Source organism: Phocoena sinus, chromosome 1 (assembly GCF_008692025.1).
Source record: "Phocoena sinus isolate mPhoSin1 chromosome 1, mPhoSin1.pri, whole genome shotgun sequence".
Classification (NCBI taxonomy): domain Eukaryota; kingdom Metazoa; phylum Chordata; class Mammalia; order Artiodactyla; family Phocoenidae; genus Phocoena; species Phocoena sinus.
In genome coordinates, this window is record NC_045763.1 from 814,157 (window position 1) to 839,019 (window position 24,863).

At 49.1% G+C, this 24,863-nt stretch overlaps 1 protein-coding gene across 6 annotated transcripts in view; it reads right to left on the reverse strand.

Annotated features, from left to right (window-relative positions):
* The window catches only part of GNB1 (G protein subunit beta 1), a 93,120-nt gene extending 69,739 nt beyond the window's left edge, over positions 1 to 23,381 (reverse strand). For 2 of the 6 annotated variants that reach the window (XM_032653350.1, XM_032653316.1), the window contains exon 1: positions 23,114 to 23,381. The gene's annotated coding sequence lies outside the window, so the exon portion shown is untranslated. Of the gene's footprint in view, positions 1 to 22,833; positions 22,941 to 23,113 lie in introns of those variants that run through there. The other 4 variants (XM_032653308.1, XM_032653299.1, XM_032653332.1 and 1 more) reach the window with 3 other exon arrangements.
* Positions 23,382 to 24,863: the final 1,482 nt, after the last annotated feature.

Here is a 24,863-nt window from a genome sequence, read left to right on the forward strand (position 1 = left end):
GGCTCCAGACGCGCAGGCCCAGCGGCCATGGTTCACGGGCCCAGCCACTCCACGGCATGTGGGATCTTCCCAGACCGGGGCACGAACCCGCGTCCCCTGCATCGGCAGGCGGACTCTCAACCACTGCACCACCAGGAAAGCCCCTAGGAGAAGGTTTCTAACAGAAACTGTTTTTACTATTTTGTTTTTATAATGAATGCTGTAACAAGGATTCTCTTACTTTTCCCCCCCCCCCCCCCGTGAATAAATTTCTAAAAATAAACTTGCTGAATAATTTAGTTTGGAAATGTCCTTTTATACTCAACATATTAACCTCTTATCTTTTATATATACATATATATATATGCATAGCTAATATTTTCTCCAACTTGCTTGTCTTTGAACTACAGTTCAAAGTTCCCTATCATCAGGACTTCCCTGGTGGTCCAGTGGTTAAGACTCCCCGATTCCACTGCAGGGGGTGAAGGTTCCATCCCTGGTCAGGGAGCTAAGATCCTAAATGCCATGTTGGCGAGGTCAAAAAAACAAAATTCCTCTATCAGATATCTTTTGCTATAAGTATGTTCTGAGTATTCAAGCAGATAATCTTTTTATGGCTTATGACCTTAGTGTCATGCTAAGAAACCCTTTCCCCAAACACCCCACCTCAAAGGTTAAAAAATACTTCTCACAATAATTTTCTAATATTTCCATGTTTTAATTTTTACATTTAAGTCTTTAATCCAGCCAGAATCTCTATGTGTTGTAGAGTTTTCCACTTTATTTTTTCCAACAGACTGCCAGTTGATCCAACATCTGTTACATTACAAACCATCCATTCCCAACTGATTTAAAATGCTACACTAGGGGCTTCCCTGATGGTGCAGTGGTTGAGAATCCACCTACCAGTGCAGGGGACACGGGTTTGGGCCCTGGTCCGGGAAGCTCCCACATGCCGCAGAGCAACTAAGCCCATGCGTCAGAGCTACTGAGCCCGCATGCTGCAACTACTTAAGCTCACGCACCTAGAGCCTGTGCTCTGCAGCTAGAGAAGCCACCGCAATGAGAAGCCCGCGCACCTCAACAAAGAGTCGCCCCCACTCGCCGCAACTAGAGAAAGCCCGTGCGCAGCAATGAAGACCCAACACAGCCAAAAATAAATAAATAAATTTTTTAAAAAAATAATAAAATGCTACACTAATCAAGAAGTAAATTCCCATAAATTTATAGATCATTATCTAGACTACTTTGTTCTACCTACCTATGCTTTATAGAACTTTCCTGTTTATATCTAATAGAACACTTTCCCCTCATCTTTCTTTTATAGAACTGACTCTTCTCAAATATTTATTTGTCCAAATTAGGTGACAATTTAAAAATATCCCAGCATGTACATACAGAAGACCTGCATTCAAATTCTGTGTTCAGGTCTATTCAAATTCTTTTTTATCTCTTCAGTAATGTACCTAAGTTAGGTCTTATAGCTGACTTCAACATGTTTTTCTCTTTATAAAAAAAGAGAAGAGTTTTAGGCCTAACAATCATTTAAAAAAAAATGACCTTGGTCAATTTGCCTAAGAACTCAAAAAAATTATTTCTAAAGTTAGTTTCCATAAAGGAGTTATTTACAAAAAAAAAAAGAAGCTTCTGTAAGACCCATGGCTCTTGTCATGAACCTCTGCTCTTTGACTTTTCTGACCATTATCTTAGCATGGCTCAGATTACTGACCTCCGCAACAACACTAAAAACAGACGCTCAATCTAAAGCAACCGTGAAGTTTATTTCAGCCAAGCATTCAGGACAAAGGGCTTAACCACAGGCATGGATTGTGGCCCAGGTCTCTCTCCCCTGGTGTCCCTGAGGTAGGACGAGGGCACAGGAGGGCAGGGGCAGCAGCACAGGTGCACCTGGAGCTGGAGCCTTCCTAGGTCCCTGCTTCCTTGCCCAGGAATCTCAGCCAGCTCAGTCACAGGAACAATACGCAGGAAAGACAAGGGGGTGGCAGTGAGAGGAACCTGCCTGTCCAATCACCATTATTCAGCAAGTGCCTGGCTCCTCCTCTCTGCCTCTCCTGCCAGCTGACCCAGTTACCCTCAAACTCTCTCCCCAAGAACACCCCGAAGTGTATAACAGGCCAGTATGTAAAAAGCTACAGAGTTACTTATATTCAATTTATCAGGGAACACCTATGTTAGCCTGCACCCACTTGTAATGCTGCTTCGTTACATGTCTTAGATGAAAAAACAATCTTTTGGGGCTTCCCTGGTGGCGCAGTGGTTGAGAGTCCGCCTGCCGATGCAGGGGACACGGGTTCGTGCCCTGGTCCGGGAGGATCCCGTGTGCCGTGGAGCGGCTGGGCCCATGGCCCATGGCCACTGGGCCTGCGCGTCAGGAGCCTGTGCTCCGCAATGGGAGAGGCCACAGCAGGGAGAGGCCCCTGTACCGCAAAAAAAACAAAAACAAAAACAAAAAAACCCAATCTTTTGTTTTGTTTGAAATTTAATCCCTCCCCCTCCCAATCAAAGCCATCTTTCTTGATCTCATCTTGTCTCTTCCAAACCTTAAAATTCTGAGCTTATCTGGCAGGCACTTTATGCAGCCTGTTACGTCCAGGAGAGCTGCTGAAATGACAGGAAGGTATTATTTGCTGAAAGCTAATTACTTCAACCCATTTTTCCGACATAAAACAAATTAAATTCTATGCTAATTAAAACTCCTGTTTAGCGGCTTCCCTGGTGGCGCAGTGGTTGGGAATCCGCCTGCCAATGCAGGGGACGTGGGTTCGTGCCCCGGTCTGGGAAGATCCCACATGCCGCGGAGCGGCTAGGCCCGTGAGCTATGGCCGCTGAGTCTGCGCGTCCGGAGCCTAGGCCCGCGTACCGTGTAAAAAAAAAAAAAAAAAAAAACCTGCTGTTTAACCTCACAAGAGTTAACCAGAGGGAGGATACGTGGGGATATATGTATATGTATAGCTGATTCACTTTGTTATAAAGCAGAAACTAACACACCATTGTAAAGCAATTATACGCCAATAAAGATGTTTAAAAAAAAGAGTTGATGAAAATAGGTCTATCACATCCCATGTCACAGCTAACTTGCTCGGCTGGAGGGAGTAGCATACCCATTAGGACAAACTTTGAAGCCATGAGACCAGCTGAAATGAAAGGCCAATACAAACAGCTGGCACCAGTGATGAGATAGGTAAGAACCACCCGCCGCCCCAGCTTTTCTTAAGGCGGTCAGCCTTCTGTTACTGCATCAACTCCCTCTACCAGCTAGTTTCTAACAACATCAATTGTGCTTGCTTCTCCGTGTGTGGTCCAAGGACCAGCAACGCCAGCGGCACCTGGGAGCTAGTCAGGAAAGCTCACTCACTCGGCTGCAGACTGAATTAGGATCTGCAGCTAATAAGATCCCAGGGGAGTCATTCACACAGCCGAGTTCTGAATGCACCCAAATAAACACCCGGGTTTAGGAGCTCCCTATTTAAAAACAGACCACTCTACGGTTCCCCTCATCACCCACCAACTACAGAGCCCTTTCCTTGCCCCCTCCTCCCACAGCAAAACTTCCTGAAGCCACATCTACATAGGTGGTCTCCCCTTCCTCAACTCCCATGTTTTAACTCCCCGCAATGTCTTTCGCTGCCCACCACCTAGCACCTACAGTCCCTAAATCTGAGGGACCCCTTTCACCTGACCCCTCAACAGCACTCTATGCAGGATCCCCACCCTCCTTACTGAGGAAGAGCTGCCCTATCCTTCCTTCACTGGCTGGGCATCCCGTCGCCTCCTCTTCCTACCTCCCAGGCGCAGGTGAGAGCGTCATTCACAAGAACTGAAATATTACCTATGACTTCCAGACTGAACTCCAGGCCAACATACTTACGAGCCAACACTTGCACTTGGTTTCCTGTGTCCATTTTGAGCTTCAAATGTTCCAAGGATGGCTCTCTCGTCCCCACTGGACAGTCAACAAACCTGAGCCACCCATCTGGCCTCATCTCAGTGCCCGACCATCATCGGCCCCTAAGGGTGCAGAGCAAGCGCTTAAGAACTGTCCTAGGGGAATTCCCTGGTGGTCCAGTGGTTAAGGGCTCCGTGCTGCCATTCCATGGGGCACAGGTTCCATCCCTGGCCGGGGAACTAAAATTCCACATGCTGCCAGGCACGGCCAGAACAAAAAAAAAGAATAGTCCTAGATCATCAGCACCGTGGCTAGCTCGACCTCCAGAGCAGAAATGAGTCTGTCCACTTACTCCCACTTCCTCAGCCCCCATCCTTAGCCAAGCTACATCATTTCTCATCAACAGTATCCCTTAAATGATCTTTGTTTCTATTTTCACCCCAACAATCCATTCTTCCTTCGGCAACTGAACCACCTTTTAAAATTCACATCTGGTCACTTCCTGCTTAGAACTGTGCAGTGGCGTCCACCGCACTGAGGGAAAGAATCAAACTTTCCTCCACGTCAGAGTGACCATAAAATGCACTGTCCACCAGGGCACGTCTAATAGTCAAAGAGGGCACTCCCCACACAGAATCCCGGCTCACCGGGTGAAGCTGACACTGCCTGGCAAACTGGGCCAGGTGGCCAAGGCCAGCTTCCTCTCCAACCCTGACTTCTACCGCCTTGCTCCCGGGGCACAAAGCTTCAGCCACGCTGGCCTCTCCCCACCTCAGGGCCTTTGCAATTGCTGTTCTCTGCACCTGAAGTAACCAGGCTCTTCTCCTACCTGGCTTCTCCTCCTTCAGGTGCCAACTGCTCAGAACGGCCTTTCCCAATTAACCTAAAACCAAGTGCCCTCTCTCCACTCTGGGTCTTGCAGCGCTCACCACAGGTCTGAAACTTGCTTACCCACTAGTTCACAGTCCTCCCCCAAAGAATGAGAGATTAGAAGCTATTTCCCAGTACTTGCACATCACCAATCACAGTGTCTTGCTGAAAGTAAGTATATGGCAAATGTCTGTTAAATAAACTGATGCCTTTAAGCAGTTCACTTCTGGAATCCATTCCACAGCAATCTTAGTATTAACTGGACACCCTAAAGCAGGCAATTCTAAATGTCATGCTATAGAGAGGTCCTGAGAGATTTAAGAAACGGCCACAGATTCTTTGCAGCTCCTCCTGTAAGAACGAGGTTCACTATTTCTCTACACTTCCAGTCTGGACTAGGCCTCATAACTTGCTCCGACCAACAGAATGTACCAAAGGTGACACTGTGTGACTTCTACGTATGGCCTCAAGAAGCCTAGCAACTTCTGCTCCCGCCCTCTTACCACTCGGCTACCCTGAGAGGCCTGAGCCGGCCTGCTGGAAGGGTCACATGGAGAACAGAGGTGCAGCCTGGCGAAAAGTCCATGCAGGTAAGGCCTTCCCAGAAGTGCCAATGGACTGCAGACGCATGAGTGGGCAGAGCCCCCCACCACACAGAGCCCTAACTGCCAGTGGTGAACACACAGTTATTGCTTGAACTCGTTAAGTTTGGGGGGCAGTTTGTTATGCACCAACAGGTAACTGATGCAAGGCCATGAGCACGTTTTTTTAACTGCAGGGTGCGTGTTAGTTCAAGTCAGAGTTCTCAGCCTTGGACCGGTGAGGTCTTGGGCTGGCTCACCCTTGGCTGTTAGGCAGCATCCCTGTAGCACACCACACATTACGACGACTAACCACAGATGTCTGCAGACAAGCAACAATGGAGACCAAAAGCAAGGGGAGAATGCTGCCTGCGCCTCCCAGGGGCTTGGCACTTCCACGAGGGAAGGAAGGAGCCACTGCTTTGGGGGGCGTTCTTTGTGCTGTCTCCTCCTTCACATATGTCCTTTCCCTCCTCACTGGTACCCAAAGGTCAGTTAGTGGAATGGACATTAGCAATCGCCTCTATTGCGATTATAACCTATTCCTGCAAAAATTACCCTCAAGGATGTCATTCTTCTGTTTCCACAAAAGAAAAAAGACAGCTGCAAAAAACAAAAATTGCCTAGAGGGTCCTTCCAGCACTGGCCCTGTCCTGGCCGCCGAGACACTCAAACCCTAGCTGCTGAGTGGGCTCCACAGACCCAGGAAGACAGAGCCCAACCATTTCAGAAGCTTTTCTTTTTTTAAGCTAGCATTATCTAAATCTGTGAACAAACGTTTAAAGTAGAAGAGCTGCTGTTTTAAAGCTCTTCTTTCATAGCTGAAGTGTAGCACCCTACTCAGCAGCTTAGCATTTCCCGAATATGTCAAGTTTTAAATTATGGGAAATGTGTGCGGTCAGTTCCCATATTTTAAGAAAATGTAAAGAGGACATGATGGTCTGTTACTGATTCAAAAAGCACATTTTAAATGCCTTGCCAATCAGTGTTAGGCACTGAGATTCTCCCTGCTCTGAGTGCATCGATTCCCAGGAAAAGCTCCCTGCCCTCTTCCCTTCTCATCTCTCTGCGTCTACAGCAGCCATCCCCAAACCCACACCCCAACAGTGGTTAAGCAATCTCAAGCCTTTCCAATAACCCTCCTATCCATTCTCCGGAAAACTACCTAGACCTTAAGCCCTAGTTAAGTGGTTTCACAGGCCACTGTCCCCAAACCTAACTGTGTATCACGTTCGCTTGGGACATTCCTCTAAACCACCTGAGTCTCAGGCTTACAGATGGACCGACGGACACTTTCAGGGGGTCTGACTCAGGTTCAAGAACTAACCCTACCGGGCTTCCCTGGTGGTGCAGTGGTTGAGAGTCCGCCTGCCAATGCAGGGGACGTGGGTTCGTGCCCCGGTCCGGGAAGATCCCACATACCGTGGAGCGGCTGGGCTCGTGAACCATGGCCGCTGAACCTGCACGTCCGGAGCCTGTGCTCTGCAACGGCAGAGGCCACAACAGTGAGAGGCCCGCGTACCGCCAAAAAAAAAAAAAAAAAAAAAAAAAAAAAGACCTAACCCTGTCCACATGAAGAGCCCAACTGGCACACCCTTTACTTCCAGCCTGTGCTAGTTGGGAGAGTGAGAGACAGAGCCTCACAACTCTGCAAACACAATTTGAGGGGAACACCATGAAGCAGTAACTGTGGTCAATCAATGTGATCAAGAGCAACAATGGTGGCCAGAAAAAGCCTCTTTGAGGTGACACTCAAGCTGAGACCTAAAGGATCAAGGACTCAGCAGTGGAAACAGCAAAGTAAGGAGATGTCAGGTGGACACGAAGACAGACGAGTCTGGAGATCAGAAAGGCTGCAGTAGAGATATAAATTTGAGAGTCTTCAAAACTATCAGTAAACAGCATTTAAAACAGATAAGAACAGATGGGAACAGCCACGATCACCTAAGGAGAGCCCAAGAACAGAGAGAATCCTGGACTCAAGATGGAGAAACACCAGACAACTGAAGGCAGGCAGGGCAGGCAAAAGAGGAACCTTGGAAGGAAACCAAGAAGGACAAAGTGGCAGAAGGAGAACCAGGAACTAAGAGAAGAGTGTGTTTTAAAGAGGTGGTGGTTAAGTGAGTTCAATGCCAAGAGGCAAAATATGATGAAAACAGAGAAAAATGACCATTTCAGGGAGGTTTTTTTTTTTTTTGCGGTACGCGGGCCTCTCCTGTTGCGGAGCACAGGCTCCGGACGCGCAGGCTCAGCGGCCATGGCTCACGGGCCCAGCTGCTCCACGGCATATGGGATCTTCCCAGACCGGGGCACGAACCCGCGTCCCCTGCATCGGCAGGCGGACTCTCAACCACTGCGCCACCAGGGAAGCCCTCAGGGAGCTTTTTTACTTTGCAAGCAGAAACATCGAGGCACTTACAGACAAGGAGAATGGAAATGAGATGGGCAGAGACCCCTGAATGGTTTCTCCATCCTCTGACCCCACGCTGACCCAAAAAGCCCAGCTCTATTCCTGAACTTTGGTTCTGTGAGACATCCAAAACCCCGATAAGACATTTTCCTTTTCCACCTAAGTTCTCTCTGTTGTTTTCTTCAACCTGCAACTGAGACTTCCTTTTACTAGCTCGGCCACGAAAGGACGGTAAAGACATGGGAGACAGAGAGCTGGGAACGCAACGAAAACAGGGCCCAGGAGGAAGCTCTAGGTAACGGCAGTGGGTTGAAAAGTGTCCCTTGAATATTCTTGTCCACCTGGAACCTGTAAACGTGACTTTATTTGGAAAAAAGGTCTTTGCAGGTATAATTAGTTTTAACTCAAAATGAGGTCACAATGGAATAGGCCCTCATCCAATGACTGGTGTTCCTATAAGAGCAGAGACAGACACAGAGAGAAGGCCACATAAAACAGGCAGAAACCAGATTGCCAGCGACTACCCGAAGCCAGAAAGAGGCATCAGAGGGAGCTGCCCTGTCAAAACCTTGATGTCAGACTTCCACCCTCCAGAATTATGAGAATAAATTTCTGCTGTTTTAGCCACTCCTTTTGTGGTAATTTGTTACTGCAGCCCCAGGAAACTAAGAGTAGCATTTCAGAGCCACGCAGAAGAACCCCTGAGAACCTTAAGCAAGACAGCAACCACAAAGTCAGAAATAAAGAGCAGGGGTCGACTTGGAGAAGCGTGTGAGGAAAGGAGGAAGGCAAAGGAGGCAAAGGTCACAGGCAGGGGTGGTAACGGAAGCAAATACGTCAGTGCTTGCGCCACGCTAAGCACGGGGGTAAGTGTTCCATTTGCACCATCTCGTTTCATCCTCACCACCAGCCCAGGAGACGGGAAAACCGAGAGAGGAGTTACACAACTTGCTCACAGCCTCAAAGCTCAGACTGCAGAGCCAGGATGTCCAGCACATGGGCACAGAGAAGCCATGGAGCAAGGAACACCATCAACTGTTATGTAGTTACTGGTCATGTTTTCAAAGATGTAAACATAATGTGTAACAAAGTAGAAAAAGTAAAACTTAAAAATCTACACATACAGTGTGATCTCCAATCTGGGGGGTGGGGGAATCTCTGAATACATGTGCATGAACGACAAAACTAAATGAAAATACAACAACATAATATTATAGGTTATTTCCAGATAGGTAAACTATAGACTTTCCCCCTCATTTTTGTGTTTGTTTTTGGTTTGTTTGTTTGTTTGCGGTACGTGGGCCTCTCACTGCTGTGGCCTCCCCCGCCACCGAGCACAGGCTCCGGACACGCAGGCTCCTCGGCCATGGCTCACGGGCCCAGCCGCTCCGCGGCATGTGGGACCCTCCTGGACTGGGGCACGAACCCGCATCCCCTGCATCAGCAGGCGGACTCTCAACCACTGCGCCACCAGGGAAGCCCTGTTTTGGTTGTTTTTTTGGCTGCATTGGGTCTTCATTGCTGCACACGGGCTTTCTTTAGTTGCGGCAAGTGGTGGCTTCTTTTGTTGTGGACCACGGGTTCTAGGCATGCAGGCTTCAGTAGTTGTGGCACATGGCTCAGCAAGTGTGGGTCACAGGCTTAGCAGATGCAGCACGCGGGCCCTAGAGTGCATGGGCTTCAGTAGTCACAGAGTGTGGGCTCATTAGTTGCAGCACGTGGGCTCTAGGGCACGCAGGCTCAGTAGTTGTAGCTCGTAAGCTTAGCTGCCCCGCAGCATGTGGGATCTTCGCTCTCCAACCAGGGATCGAAACCACGTCCCCTGCACTGGAAGGCAGATTCTTAACCACTGGACCACCAGAGAAGTCCTTTCCCCTTCATTTTTATAATCCTAATTTTGTACAATAAACAATTAAACACTTTTATTATTAAAGTACAACAGTTAAAAACTGGGGACAGTAAAATGGACTTACTGAAAAGGACATCTTTATGAAAACAGTAACAGTGATAACTTAGGGGGAACAGGGACAAGGCCCTCAAAGAATGAGGACAGGGGGACTTCCCTGTGGTCCAGCAGTTAAGAATCCACCTTCCAATGCAGGGGACGTAGGTTTGATCCCTGGTTGGGGAACTGAGATCCCACAAGCCGCAGGACAACTAAGCCCGCACCAAAACGAAGAGCCCACACGCCACAACTAAGACCAATGCAGCCAAAAATAAATAAATAAATATTAAAAAAAAAAAAAAAAAAAAAGACTGAGGACAGGACAGATGAAGGAACTGAGGCAGTGAAGACAGATCTCCTGTCCAGGGAGTTTAATTTTAAACAGAGAAAAATATGAATAGTGGCTGAAAAATATACCAAGATTAACTGGGAGATTAAGTTATATAAGACTTATTAGTCACGTTTGAAGACAGAATAGAAGGAGCCCCTGAAGAAGAAACTAAAGATAAAACTGTTGGTGAATATGTTCTCAAGTGGAAGAATCCTCCCTTTAACAACATATGAAGGAGGCAGATGCAGACACAGAAGTCCTCTGAGATGAAAGAGTAGGGGAGAGGAGCTCAAATTAGATGGTCCATGGTGTAATAATTAAGAGCACGGGCTCTAGGGGCAAACAACTGACGTTCAAACGTGGGTTCCACAGATTCCTGGCTGTGACTCTGGCCAATTACCTAATCTCCCCATAGGTTTAGCCACCTATGAAATGGGGCTATTCACAGGACCTGGCTCAGAGCCGATTAGACGATCAAACAGTAACACCGTCAAGCTCTTAGCATGGTGCCTAGCTAGCACAGTAGGAACCTAACAAGGCCGAGCTAACAGCACTGGGGTCATCTGCAAAACGCAAGTTCATCTACTGCCAAGAGAACTGCAGGTGGAGGACGGAAGGGCCACGGTCCTTCCGTGCCATCCTCAATTTCCCAAGCCCTCTTATTTCAGTTCCTCGCCCAGTCCTGTCTTGGGGCTTCTCCCTTTGCCCAGGTATCTGCCGCCTGCCTCATCCCCTCACCTCCCCTTGCTCTCAATTTCAGATGTTTCCACCACCCTTTTAAAATGAAATCAGCCATCTCTATTGCCCTGTCCTGATTTCTCTTCCAGCACAACCTTTTCCACCCGCCATCGGACAGATGACGTCCCTCTCACCAGAGGGGGGTGGGCGTCTCTCATCACTGCCCCATCACCAGCTGCCAGCTGGTACTGCTCAGCCATGAATGTGCATTTCACTGACACTCTCCCTCCCCTTGTTTACAGGCGCTCCTCACGTGACAGTGCTCAAGCTACTCCGTCTATAATCAAGGCAGGGGACTTCCCTAGTGACGCAGTAGTTAAGAACCCGCCTGCCAATGCAGGGGACACGGGTTCAAGCCCTGGTCCAGGAAGACCCCACATGCTGCGGAGCAACTAAGCCCGTGTGCCACAACTACTGAGCCTGCGCTCTAGAGCCCGCGAACCACAACTACTGAGCCTGTGTGCCACAACTATTGAAGCCTGCGTGCCTAGAGCCCGTGCTCCGCAACAAGAGAAGCCACCGCAATGAGAAGCCCGCGGCACCAAAACGAAGAGCAGCCCCCGCTCGCCGCAACTAGAGAAAGCCGGTGCACAAACGCAACCAAAAATAAATAAATAAATTTTATTTTAAAAATAAATAAATAAAATAAAATAAAGGCAGAACAGGGACCTCCCTAGAGGTCCAGCAGTTAAGATTCTGCACTTCCACTGCAGGGGGCACAGGTTTGAACCTGGTTGGGGGAACTAAGAAATCACATGCCATGCAGGATGGCCACAAAAAAAAAAAAAAAAAAAAATGAAGGCAGGAACAGAGCCCTCCCTCAACCCCACATGCCTCTCCACCCCTTTCCTTCAGAGCCTCCCCACAAGCCACTGCCACTCATCGGCCCTGGGGAGTCCTGATCGCTGAATCCCAATCAAATCTGCCTCTTTGACCATTCCCTTCCCTCTCAGAGACTCTCTTAAGCACTGACACTGCTCTGATGTTCTTCCAACTTCTGACCACTCCTATAAGCTGCTTTTCCTCGGCCATGCCTCAACACCCAAGCTACACCAAAGGGTCTTCAACCTTTAGAGAATCTCTGGGTGGTTCTTCTCCCCAGGAAAAGGCACAGTTCTACACCTATAACGACACATCAGGACAGGGCACCTGTCTCCAGCGGAGGACCTCTCTGGTCCCTGCAGGCACCTGGGGCTAAGGTCCTTGACGTGCCCCGGCCAGTTTAACCACCACACTGCTCTCCAAATCACTGCTGCTCAGAGGCTTGGTCTCAGGCTTCCCTTACACTCTTAATTACTGAGGATTCCAGGGGCTTTTGTTTATGTGGGTTATATCAATGGATATTTACTACACTAGAAACTAAAGCAGAGACAAAAAAGAAGTTTAATAAGCCTATTACATATTACCATAAATAATATTTTTACAAAAAATAACTAGAGGGACTTCCCTGGTGGTCCAGTGCCTAAGACTCTGCGCTCCCAATGCAGGGGGCCTGGGTTCGATCCCTGGTCAGAGAACTTGATCCCGCATTCCACAACTAAGGGCGCCACAACTAAGAGCCTGCATGCTGCAACAAAGATCCTGCGTACCACAACTAAAACCCGGCACAGCCAAATAAATAAATATTTTTTAAATTAAAAAAAAAAGAAATAACTAGAAAAATAACTTAGTGAGAAGAGCAGCAACATTATACATTTTAGCACACCTCTTTAATGCCTGCCTCAAGTAGAGAGAGCTGGATTCTCACATCTGCTTCTGCACTCAATCTGGTACAATATCTTGTTTTGGTTGAAGGAGATGAGGAAAACTCAGCCTCACAGATACGTAGTTGGAAAAGGGAGGAGTAGGGCTTCCCTGGTGGCGCAGTGGTTAAGAATCCACCTACCAGTGCAGGGGACACGGGTTCAAGCCCTGGCTCGGGAAGATCCAACATGTCGCGGAAAAATTAAGCCCGTGAGCCACAACTACTGAGCCCGGGCACCTAGAGCCCGCGCTCCTCAACAAAGAGAAGCCACTGCAATGAGAAGCCCGCGCAGCACAACGAAGAGGAGCCCCCGCTCAGCAACTAGAGAAAGCCCGTGCGCAGAAACGAAGACACAACGCAGCAAAAAAAAATAAATAAAGTAAATAAATTTATAAAGAAGAAAAGAGAGGAGTACTGTAACAGCCTTTTCAAATAAATATAGACAGTCTTTTTTGGTACTACATCAAAACTTGACAAGTGGTAAGTTTCTTAAAGGGTAGTTCTGGGCTCTCCTGGTGGCACAGAGGTTATCTGCCTGCCAGTGCAGGGGATACGGGTTCAGGCCCTGGTCCGGGAAGATCCCACATGCCGCAGAGCAACTAAGCCCGCTCGCCACAACTACTGAAGCCTGCGTGCCTAGAGCCCGTGCTCCGCAGCAAGAGAAGCCACCGCAATGAGAAGCCTGCGCACCGCAACGAGCAGCCCCCACTCGCCGCAACTAGAGAAAACCTGCGCACAGCAACGAAGACCCAACACACAGCCAAAAATAAATAAATTTATATATTAAAAAAAGGGTAGTTCTGCTGTGGAATCTGAAACTATGTCAATTAACTTTGCATACTGTTACATCAAACACCAGGGCCTTCACTCCATTCCTGTGCTTTGAATGGATCTTTCACCCATCTGTGAGTTAGTAGCATCAAGCACAGGCCATTTGGAAAATATCAGCTCACTGAGTTAAGCAGATCTTCCAAATGTTGACACGTTTTATTATATAACATTAAAAAAAAGAAACATTTCGTTAGCATCACCTCCTATCTTGCAAAAAAAAGTCTTTAAGTACTGGGAAGCTGTCAAGCTCATGGTAGCAGAATCAAGTTTTCCAAAATTCAAATTTCCATTTGAAAGCTCAAATTTCATCACTGCCAACAATACTGTCAGTTATTTTCCTTGAAGTATCTGGTTCACTTCGTTCGTTTTTATGAAAATATCTGCCAAATTCCCCTGTCTAAACAGCCATCATTTTTTGTCAGCTGTTCAACTCAAGCGATCGCAGAGTTGCTTGTCCAGAAGACCGCCCTCACATGTTAAGATGCATGTGTGCTTTATGCCAACTCCCCATTTTGTCACACAGGCCAGTAAAAAGATGGGTCCTCAGGTTGAAGTTTAACACAACTAATTTTGACTGCTTCATCAAGGGCATTTGATTAAACTGGATTTTTTTTTTAAAACCACAAATTCACAGCAGTGAGGAATACTATGACTACAATCACCGTTATAACTGGCTTGGTACCACGGCTCTGATTTCTGCTACAGAACCAGCAGTGTCACCCAGCATTGCTTCGTACCATCAGTGGGAATGTCAACACAGTGAAAGTCAAATGACATCTCAATATGATCATGACAGCAGCCTGGACCTAATGAGCCCCAGAGTCTACAGACTGTACTCGAGACCCCTCGCTCTAAGTGATGGTGAAACCCAAGACTTCAACCACCAGCTAAATAATAATAACTCATCCAGACCACTCCTCCAGAGCTCCACACTCACGTGTACAAAAATCTACAATTGGACAAACACTTCAGAGTGTTTCAGATACTGGTAATACTGTAGTGAACCAAAGTGCCTGTCTTCATGGAGCTTAGAACTAGTGGGTAGATCAACATAGAGACTAGGGAGACAGAGCAAGGGAAGACAGAGATTAATGAGAGTGGAGAACACCCTCTAAGGAGGGGATATTAGAACAAAGACCTGAATGAAAGGAGTGGATGGTCCAAACAGACCTCCACGAGAAGAGCTTTGCAAGAAGGAGCAGAAAGTGTAAAGGGCGGTGTGTTCTAATGCAAAATGTGGGAACGCCTCCTGGGGTCCTCAAACCCAAGGTGCAAAGACTCACTCACTGTCTTCCCATCAAACCACTGCTCATTTCAGTAAATGCAAAACAGGCACCCGGACTTCCAGGAGAGAAACCTGTACTCGCTCGCTCCCTTCTGACCTTCCACACAGTCACCTAAGCATCTGAGTCACCAGTTACCAGCTTTTCTACCCTGGCCCAGACCCCCTTCTTCTCTACAGCATCCCATCTGGAATCTGACCCGCCTTCCTCCTTCCTCTGAGAACACTCCAAGTTCAAGACCAAGTGATGTTCCTGATCGGGTACATCTCCTTACCCTTTGAGGGCTTCCTAGAGCCCTCGATGTAAAAGTGCAAATTCTTTACCAAGGCTCTGACCTCTCAGTGTCCATTTCTCACCACTCTCCAGCCCTTTGGAACTTCTGTCCCTAGACAACCCATGCTCTCTTTCATTCGATAAATAATTACTGAGCACCTATCTTGCACTACACTGTTATACGTGCTGGAGACAGTGGGTGAAGGAAGCCAACTGGTTGCATGAAAAGCATACACAACCATCTCCTCAGCCTGGAACACTCTTTCCTTCCCCTCCACAAGCCAGGCAGCCTCCAACTGGAGAACCCTTTCAGTCTCAACTTAAACATTTTCCAGCAAGCCTGCAAGACAGTGGCGGCCCTGCTGCTCCAGCCCCGCGCCTGCCCACCCACCCGTCAGCTCTGGCTCGGCTCTACCACAAGAAGGTTGTTGATCATTATGAAAACCCCCCAAAAGTGGGGTTCCTTAACAAAACATCCAAAAATGTTGGAACCAGACTGGTGGGGCTCCAGCGTACAGTGACGTAATGAAAGTACAGATTCAAGAGGATGAAAAGAGGAAGATGGTCAACGGCAGGTTTAAAACACTTGGCTGTGGTTCTGCCATTGCCTCGAGCTTGTCAGCCAGCAAGTGGGTAAAGGGGAAGACAGTGGAGGAAGCCACAACCATCAAAAACACAGGGGGCGGGGCTTCCCTGGTGGCACAGCAGTTGACAATCCGCCTGCCAATGCAGGGCACACAGGTTCGAGCACTTGTCCGGGAAGATCCCACGTGCCGCGGAGCAACGAACCCCATACACCACAACTACTGAGCCTGTGCTCTAGAGCCCGTGAGCCACAACTACTGAGCCCGCGTGCCACAACTACTGAAGCTCATGCGCCTAGAGCCCGTGGTCCACAACGAGAGAAGCCACTGCCAACGAGAAGCCCGCGCACCGCAACAAAGAGTAGCCCCTGCTCGCCGCAACTAGAGAAAGCCCGCGCACAGCGACGAAGAACCAACACAGCCAAGATTAAATAAATTAAAAATAAATAAATTTATATTACAAAAAAAATAAAAACACGGGGGCTTCCCTGGGGGTCCAGCAGCTAGGACTCCGCACTCCCAAAGCAGGGAGCCTGGGTCTGATCCCTGGTCAGGGAACTAGATCCCGCATGCTGCACCTAAGACCCAGCGTAGCCAAAAAGTAAATAATATTAAAAAAAATTTTTAAATCATTTTTAAACAAACATAAAACACCGATATCACCAAGGAGGTCTGCCTTCCCCCTGTGAAACTGTACTGCTCCATGATAGCCAAAGATGCCATCAAGGTCACCCTGGCTGATTACAAACTGAAACAAGAACCCAAGAAAGGAGAGGCTGAGAAGAAATGAGCCCTCAGGGAAGTCTCCCACAGGTCACACAGGCTGCTTCCCTCCCTCCCCCGCCACCAGCAGTCACGCACACGGAGGTGTTCAGAAGCCCTTGCACTGAAACAAAAGAGCGATGAGACCTGCACAACCTATGCTATTCACATTGTGACTCTCACGCAAGCAAAATAGTCTAATCGATTGTTCTGAATCTGTGTTTTCTTTCAGCTCATGTTTATTGCCTTAACCCAGTCCAAGTCTATTTCGAACTCTTTGTGTGGCCCCAAAACTGAAATCAGTAATGAAGTCCCTCATTTGGGTAGTCATGAAGTGCACAATTATCTAATTTTCCTGAATCCATTTTGGGGAAGATTACCAGTAGATACCTTGATAAGATTACTTGACAGAACCAAGTATTGTACATAAAACAGATCTGCATATATATAATAAAGGAATGTAAGACAACCCTCCCCCCCCCCCAAAAAAAAACCATTTTCCCTAGGAAGCCATCATTAAACTCTAGGTTAGCTGCCCCTGTGATCCACCGCCCTTGTTTTTCACCTTTGTACATAAACTGCTTGTCAGCCTCCCTGTTAAACTATAACATAAGGTCCTGGGCCACACCCATTCTATAATTTATAGACTCAGCACCTAGCAGAGAAGATGCTGAATGAGCATTTGTTAAACAAATTTCCTGTTATAATGCTTTTGAGAATATATGAAAAATATTTCATTGTCACTAGCTGGCAAATTAAGGGATGCCAAAGAATGTTTTGTGAAATCCCAAATAACTGAGCATCATAAAGGGAGGTGGAAGTGAGAGCTTTAAAAAACAAACAATCACTTTACCAGTTTCAAAATGAATTATAGGATCAAAACTGTCCTATAAAGGTAAAGCCGGGCTTCCCTGGTGGCGCAGTGGTTGAGAGTCCGCCTGCTGATGCAGGGGACACGGGTTCGTGCCCCGGTCTGGGAAGATCCCACATGCCGCGGAGCGGCTGGGCCCGTGAGCCATGGCCGCTGAGCCTGCGCTCTGCAACGGGAGAGGCCACAACAGTGAGAGGCCCGAGTACCGCAAAAAAAAAAAAAAAGTAAAGCCTTTTGAACAAAATGAAAACAGACTCATAGCTATTCATGAGACTCAAAGAGAACTGGTGGTAGCCAGAAAGGGGCAGGAGGACAAAACAGGTGAAGGGGATTAAGAGGTACAAACCTCGTTATATAATAAATAAGGGGACTTCCCTGGTGGCCCAGTGGTTAAGAATCCGCCTGCCAACACAGAATGCAGGGGTCACCGGTTTGATCCCTGGTCCTGGAGATCCCACATGCCGCAGAGCAACTAAACCCGTGCGCCGCAACTACTGAAGCGGCATGCCACAACTACTGAGACCTGTGCACCTAGAGCCCATGCTCTGCCACAAGAGAAGCCACCGCAATGAGAAGCCCGTGCACCGCAACGAAGAGCAGCCCCCGCTCGCCCCAACTAGAGAGAAAGCCCGCGCATCAAAGATCCAACGCAGCCAAAAATAAATAAATAAAATTAATAAATTTATTTTAAAAATAAGATAAATAAATAAATAAGTCGCAGGGATGTAACACACGGAATAAGAAATATGGTCAATAGGGGGAATTCCCTGACGGTCCAGCAGTTAAGACTCCACGCTTCCACTGCAGGGGGACCAGTTTCGATCCCTGGTCAGGGAACTAAGATCCCGCAAGCCTCGTGGCGTGGCCAGGGGAAAAAAAAAAAAGAAAGAAAGAAATATGGTCAATAATATTATAATAACTTTGAATGGGGACAGAGAATTACTAGACTTATCATGGTGATCATTTCATAATGTATGCAAATGTCAAAGCCCTATGTAGTACACCTGAGATTAACATAATACTGTACATAAACTATATTTTTTTATAAATGTATTTTGTTTTTGGCTGTGTTGGGTCTTCATTGCTGCACGTGGGCTTTCTCTAGTTGCGGCGAGCAGGGGATACTCTTCGTTGCAGTGCGCGGGCTTGTCATTGTGGTGGCTTCTCTTGTTGCAGAGCATAGGCTCTAGGTGCGCGGGCTTCAGTAGCTGTGGCTCATAGGCTCAATAGTTGTGGCTCACGGGCTCTAGAGCGCAAGCTCAGTAGTTGTGGCACACAAGTTTAGTTGCTCCACAGCATGTGGGATCTTCCCAGACCAGGGCTCAAACCCATGTTTCCTGCATAAGCAGGAAGATTCTTAACCACTGTGCACCAGGGAAGCCCTCAACTATATTTTAATTTAAAAAAAAAAAAGCTTTTTGAGAAAAGAAAGAATGTCAGAGATGACTTGGGAGAAAGTAAGGTAATAAATTAAAGTGATGGGGGCTTCGCTGGTGGTGCACAGTGGTTAAGAGTCTTCCTAAATTCTCTATAATCTACCTTTATCGTAGTTTAAAAGACTGTCACAGGGACTTCCCTGGTGGTCCAGTGGTTAAGACTCCTCGGAGAGCGTTTTCAATCCCTGGTCAGGGAACTAAGATCCTTCATGCCGCGCGTGCCAAAAAAAAACAAAAAACAAAACTGTTACAAAGCAAGGCCATAAGCAACAGAAACGGTGATCCTCTAACAGAGCACTGCGGCCAGGCACTGTTCCAAGTGCTTCACACGTATGCTAACTCAATCCTCACAACCACCTTAGGAAGGAGGTTCTAGTGTGCCTGTTTTTACACATGCAGAAACAGACACAGAGAAGTCAAACCCACATCCACACCAGCAAGTTCAGTTACACAACTGGGTTCTAACTCAGGCAGTCTCAGTCCCTTAAGAAAAGAGTGAATTTCTTTCCCTCCCAGCAATTCAGGAATTATCTTAAAGTTCCTAGGACAATTTTTTTTTTGGAAACCTGTTGTAGAAGCTTTAACATTTTCTTGTCTAATTAGAAAGTGTCCAGAATTTTTTTAAAGCTTTACCAACTACAACACTTGGAGGTAGTCAAGAGAACTTGTAATCTGCATGCGGAATATATTTTACAATTGCCACAGGACTGAGTCAGAAGACACGCAGACATGTATAAACACACAATTACCCACAAGTAAACAAGAATATATTCAATCCCCTTAGTATTCTAGTCCTGACAGGTTAAAGAGTAAATAGCCTTTCCCTCCTTGATAAAGTACATTATTAAGCCTGGACCAGGAATGCCCTGGCAGTCCAGTGGTTAGGACTCTGCTTTCACTGCCGTGGGCCCAAATTCAATCCCTGATCAGGGAACTAAGATCCCGCAATGCCCCCTCACTTAAAAAAAAAAAAAAAAAAAAAAAGCGCCTGCGGCAACTAATTATTCAATCACAACCTTTTATCAATGGCAACATGGATGCAACTTAATAATCTCTTCAGAATTATTACTTTTGATAGTCTTGACTTGGTCTTTTAATCATTAACTTTTTAAAAATGGCTTTTTTCCCAGAATTTTAACTTAGTAAGTCAAATAAGGGAATACTCAAGTCTCTCAAAGAAAGCAATATTGGGCTATAAAATGGGAAGCTTTTCTATCACTGCAAGTCAGTAGGAATTTCCATCAATTACTGTGGCACCTAATGGTAGGCACTGCAACGAGAACAAGGGGGCTAAAAGGTTTCAAAAGCTTTTAGCATTCCTCTGATCCACCGATCAAATCAAGTGTCTACGATTGCCTGTTTTTCTTAAACGAGAGCTGTGGAACAAAACTCACAGCTCTAAAAAGAAGTGGGACTCTTCATTTTCCAGAAGAGTCAGGGTAACGTTGCATTACTCTATACACAGCCACACTCTCCATAAAAAGTTGGACTGTTTCTTCCTCCCAGTAATGTTACACATTCAGTTTTATAAATTATTTCTCTGATCTCAGTTTAAATTTGTTTTTATCCCCTCATTCTATGTTCACTAAACCAAACACAACTAAACTGCCTGCTTCATAAATTCTCCGACCACTCTTATCTAGAAATGCAAACCCGAGAGATCAGAATTTATACCAGGGTTAAAAAATTCTAAAACTTTTTGTTCAAGGCCTTATTAGACTCATCCTAAATAAAGGTTTTAAAATAACATGGCACGCCATATGGTCAAGCCCAGATAACAAAATTGAGAATATCTATTACCAATCCACTAATGCCAAAGCCAAAGTCTCTAGACAGTAAGAACTTAATCCCATTTAGAAGCCAACATGAGCCAAATCTTTTGGGGAGAGAAAACAGCAATCCAATGAAGAGACTGTAATTGATGCCAATACTGCACGTCCGCAATAAAACCTTATTTATTAAAGTACTGGCTAAAAAGGCAACTGATGGTAGGCAAGTCTACAGCTGTCCTGAAGACCCTTCTCAAAGCTAATTGTAGAAATACAACTTTTCCAATCAAACTAAAGGATAACAGAAAATTTTAGCAAAATAAAAAGTTAACAGCAACAAAACTTTGAGAAATAAATTAACTCCTCATAAAATCTGTGCACTTCTCATGTGGTCAATATAAGACCTAGGTGTTCCAAGCTCTGAAATCAAAGCCACTAAGCATGGAAAAGATTTGACAGCCTTTTGGCAGCCTTTCAAATCTCTTCTGAGATTAAAATGAAATCTGAGGGAATTTACTTCAACTCCCCCTGAAACAGAAGTAACTCAAGACATCAAACAAAGAGAAATCTTTATTAAGGTATCATTAAAGAACATTCTGCTTACTACACGCCTGATGACATAAATACAGCTCTGTCGTAAACTCAGATATCATACAAAAGGAATATTCTTGTCTGATGGGCATGTTCATTTAAGAAAGTGTCAACTCTGAATCAAAACTGCATAGTTGAACAATATTCTCTATAAGCACACTCTTGACCATTTCCACAGAAGATGAGAGGCAGCCCCTAACACTGGCTCCCCAAGCAGGGAGAACCGGGAGCGAGCCACAGGCTCAATCCTAAAACTTAACGTCGCTTTCCTCAACTCTCACCTTCTAAGAAAACACTGCAGCATTTACAGTGCCTGTGAAACCAGAGGCATATAACAGAGGGAGTCTCGGGAGGAGAGAGGCCCTGCGGTCCAGCCTTACAGCAGCTGGGAATCTTCCCCCGACAGGATCCTGCCAGGTCGGCCTCTGACCCTTCCAGTTGCACTCCGTTTCTGACAGCTCTGTCAGAAAGTTAAATCGAGCCAAAAGCTACCACCCAGTTCTGCCGTCTGGAGGTTCTAAGACCTGTTTCCATGTTGGTGGCACCAGCCCTATCCCCAGCCACACACCCATATTAGTAAGGAAGTAAAAAAGGAACTGCCTGTTCGTTTTCTTTTTGCAATATGTGCCTCCGGAAGAATCCAGAACAGGCCCTATCTTAATAGAACGCAAACTGAAATCTTTCTTTGAAATACAAACCGCCTCCACCCCCAAAAGACTAGAGCTTCAAATTAGAAAACAAAGAACTCAGGTAGAAATCTTATCGATAACAATAGCTTTGACCTTATCCAGTATCTGGGGCTGAAGGGAAGGGAACTCCTCACAAAGCTAATACTTCCACTTATTTGCTAACTACAAAAAAAATCTACATATTTTCTTAATAATCTCATAAGCAACTGCTTAATCATTAAACGTTAGTGGAGATCACTGTGTTACCAAACAGGTAACAAAATGAAAATACACACACACACACACACAAAGGGGCTCTAATACTCCCCAAACCAGAACTACAGATTACGACTTTTACATCATTTATGCACAAACTCAGTAACGTACTCTTTAACTGTAAACGTCCACCAACTTCCTTTCCCAAAATAAACACCCCTACCATCGCTGCTCTCCTTCAGTCAGTGAGTCTCACAATCCTAACTAAAAAGGTTCCATAAAGAGGAATTAAGTAGATAAACCTACTTGGGTATGCCAACGAGGTAATTTAAAGGACTTCAGAGATGTTTAAACACCACTTGAGTCAAGCATCAACTCGCAAGGAAAAATACAGGAGGATTTTCCAAAGTCCGATGGCTCAGCGATCCCTGGGTGGAATTTCCAGCACCCTCCACCCGGCCGGGGCAGAGGGCGACCCCGACCCTCGCCCGCCGCCCCCCGCCCCCGGGCGGCGCCCCCGGAGCCCCGCGGCGCGGGCGGCGGCTGACAAAGGCCGCGCGGCGGACGCGCCATCTTGCCGGGCCCGCCGGGGGCCATTCATTCGGCGCGGGGCGCGGGAGCCCGGCCACCGCCCGCAGGCTGCGCACCCGCACCGTGGCTTCGGGCGGCCCGGCTCGGGCCCGCGGCGACCGCGGGGCTGGGGCTCGCGCTCGCCGGGCGCTTTGTCCGCCCCGCGCGCCCTCGGCGCCGCTTCCTCATTTCTCCGCCGCAGCGACGCCAGCCTCCCCGCGGGCAGCCGAAAGGCCGCTTTTCCCGCAGCTCGTCGTCCCGCGGCCAAGGACGGCGCCCACCGCCCGCCGCGGGGCAGGGCCGCGGCCGCCTTTGTTCCCTGGCCCGCCCGGCACCCCTCCTCCGGGCCACCTCCCAGACGCGGGGCGCCGGCCCCGGACCCCAAACCCCGGAGCCTCCGGCCCCGCCCCCACCGCGGACCCCAGGACCCGGACCGCAGGCCTGCACCCAGTACCCCAGACCAGAGCCCCGGACCTGGACTCCAAACCCCGGAGCCCCAATCCAGGCCCGAGCCCGGGACTTCGGTCTCGGTCCCGGCCGACGGCCGCGGGGTCCCCACCGCCCCCGCCCCCGCACCGCGGACCCCACCCGGGCGGGGCAGGAAGACGCGATCCGGAGGCCGGGTGGGGGCGGGGAGGGTGGGGGCGGGGCGGCCCGGGCGGGCGGGCGACTGGGGAGGGGAGGGGGAGGGGCGGGGGTGGGGGTCGGGGCTGGGGGTCTGGGCTGGGGTCGGGGCCGCGGCCGCCACGCTCACCTCGACACCGCGTCCCGCCTGCCGCGCCCGCTCCCCGCCGCCTCAGCCGCCTCGGCCGCCGCTCCGGGAGATGGTCGCGCTCGGGCCGCTCCGCGGGCGCTGCGGGCAGGTGCGCCGGCGAGGCTCAGTCTGTCGGTCCCGCGGCGGCTGCTCCACTCCCGCGCCCGCGCCCGCTCCCGCCGCCGCCGCCGCCGCCGCCGCCTCCGTCCGCCCCTCAGACGCCTCCAGCCATCGGGATGGGCGCGGCGGCCCCTGCCCGCAGCCTCGGGAAACCCCACGGTCGCGTCACCGCGCACGCCGCGCGCGCACGCACCGCTCGACCGAGTCCCCGGCGCGCGCGCGCGCGCTTCGGCCCTGCGCCAGCCCCGCGCGCGTACGCGAGCCGCTTAAAGGGGCAGCACCGCGCCCTCGGGGACCCGTTCCAGAAGCCTACGAGGCTGACCTGCCGCTCGCCCGCACCGGGCTGCGCGCCTCAGGGGCTGGCCCGCGGAGCCCTGCGCTGGCGTGGGTCTGCCTGCTGCCGACCCGCTTGGTTCCCAGCCAGGTTGACGTGGGTAGAGGCCGCAGAGTGGGAGCCTGCCACCGGACCCGGTGCCCGGCAAAGGCACTCTGCACCCCGAACATGCGCCCAGCACACACGCCCCGTAACGAACTCTGCGCCCCACATCTGCATTCTGCACCCCGCACACACACATGCATATGCCAGCGCACGCTGATCCCCACCCACGCTGGACCAGGTCGGCCTCAGGGACTCACGGCTTCCGCCTGCCCGCGGAGCAGACGCCCTGCAGTACGGGGTCAGGGCCCGTCCTCGGAGGTGCCCGTGGGGCTCGTGTGAGCTAGGCAGGTGTGGGCAGTGTGGCCTCGATGGTCAAGGCCCTCCTGTCAGGAATGGCCACCTGAGCAGGGAGGTGTGACCACGGGAAAGAGTGTCAGGAGGGACAGATGGACCACCCTTGCAAATGCAGCTGAGTCAGCCAGGCAGCTGAGAAGCGAAGACCCCCTAGTGGGGGAGGGGAAGGAGGTGGAGAGTTGGGTCAGCTGTCAGCAGCCTGTAGCTTCCAGTGTCCTCAGAAACCTTCTGGATGTCCATGGATGGAGCCCTAGGCCCACCAACTCCCACCTCTCCATCTGACTTGTGCTTCCCCAGTTCCGACAACTCCCCACCCCATGGACTTCTTCACTGCAAGAGCCTGCGGTCTCCAACCCTCATCACCCCTTTCCAGCCAGCTCAGCCTCCTGCCCCCAGCCCTCCCTATGCTGCCCTTTCCAGACCAAATCCAGGAGCCCTCCTCCAGGCCTGCACAGCTTGGCTGAAGGAAGCAGGAGGACACACCCAGCAATGCAGCTGTCCCCTTAAACCTCAAGGGGTCCCGTCACCGCCCCCCAGCCTGATTCGCAGCTGCAGCCCATTTGTCCGTATGCCTGTGTGCTGTCTGTCTAGGGTGGCCCTGGACCCCAGCATGGAGCCCATGCCTTCCCACCCACACTAGGGCTGTACTCCCTGTCCCTCCCCCTCCCATGGGTCCTTTCTGCACAAACATGTCCCCACCATTTCTTGTGCCCTTCCTCAATCCCTGGCACAAGAAAATCCCTGCCCCACCCTGAACTCAACCATTTCTCCAAGGAGCCCTGTTTCCTTTCGGTGGGGCATGGTATTTAGAATACAGGATCCAGGCGCAAGCTGTGCTTGCTGCTACTGGAGTGTCATTACTTCTAGTCCCGGTCAGTGGACAGAGCTCAGGAGCAT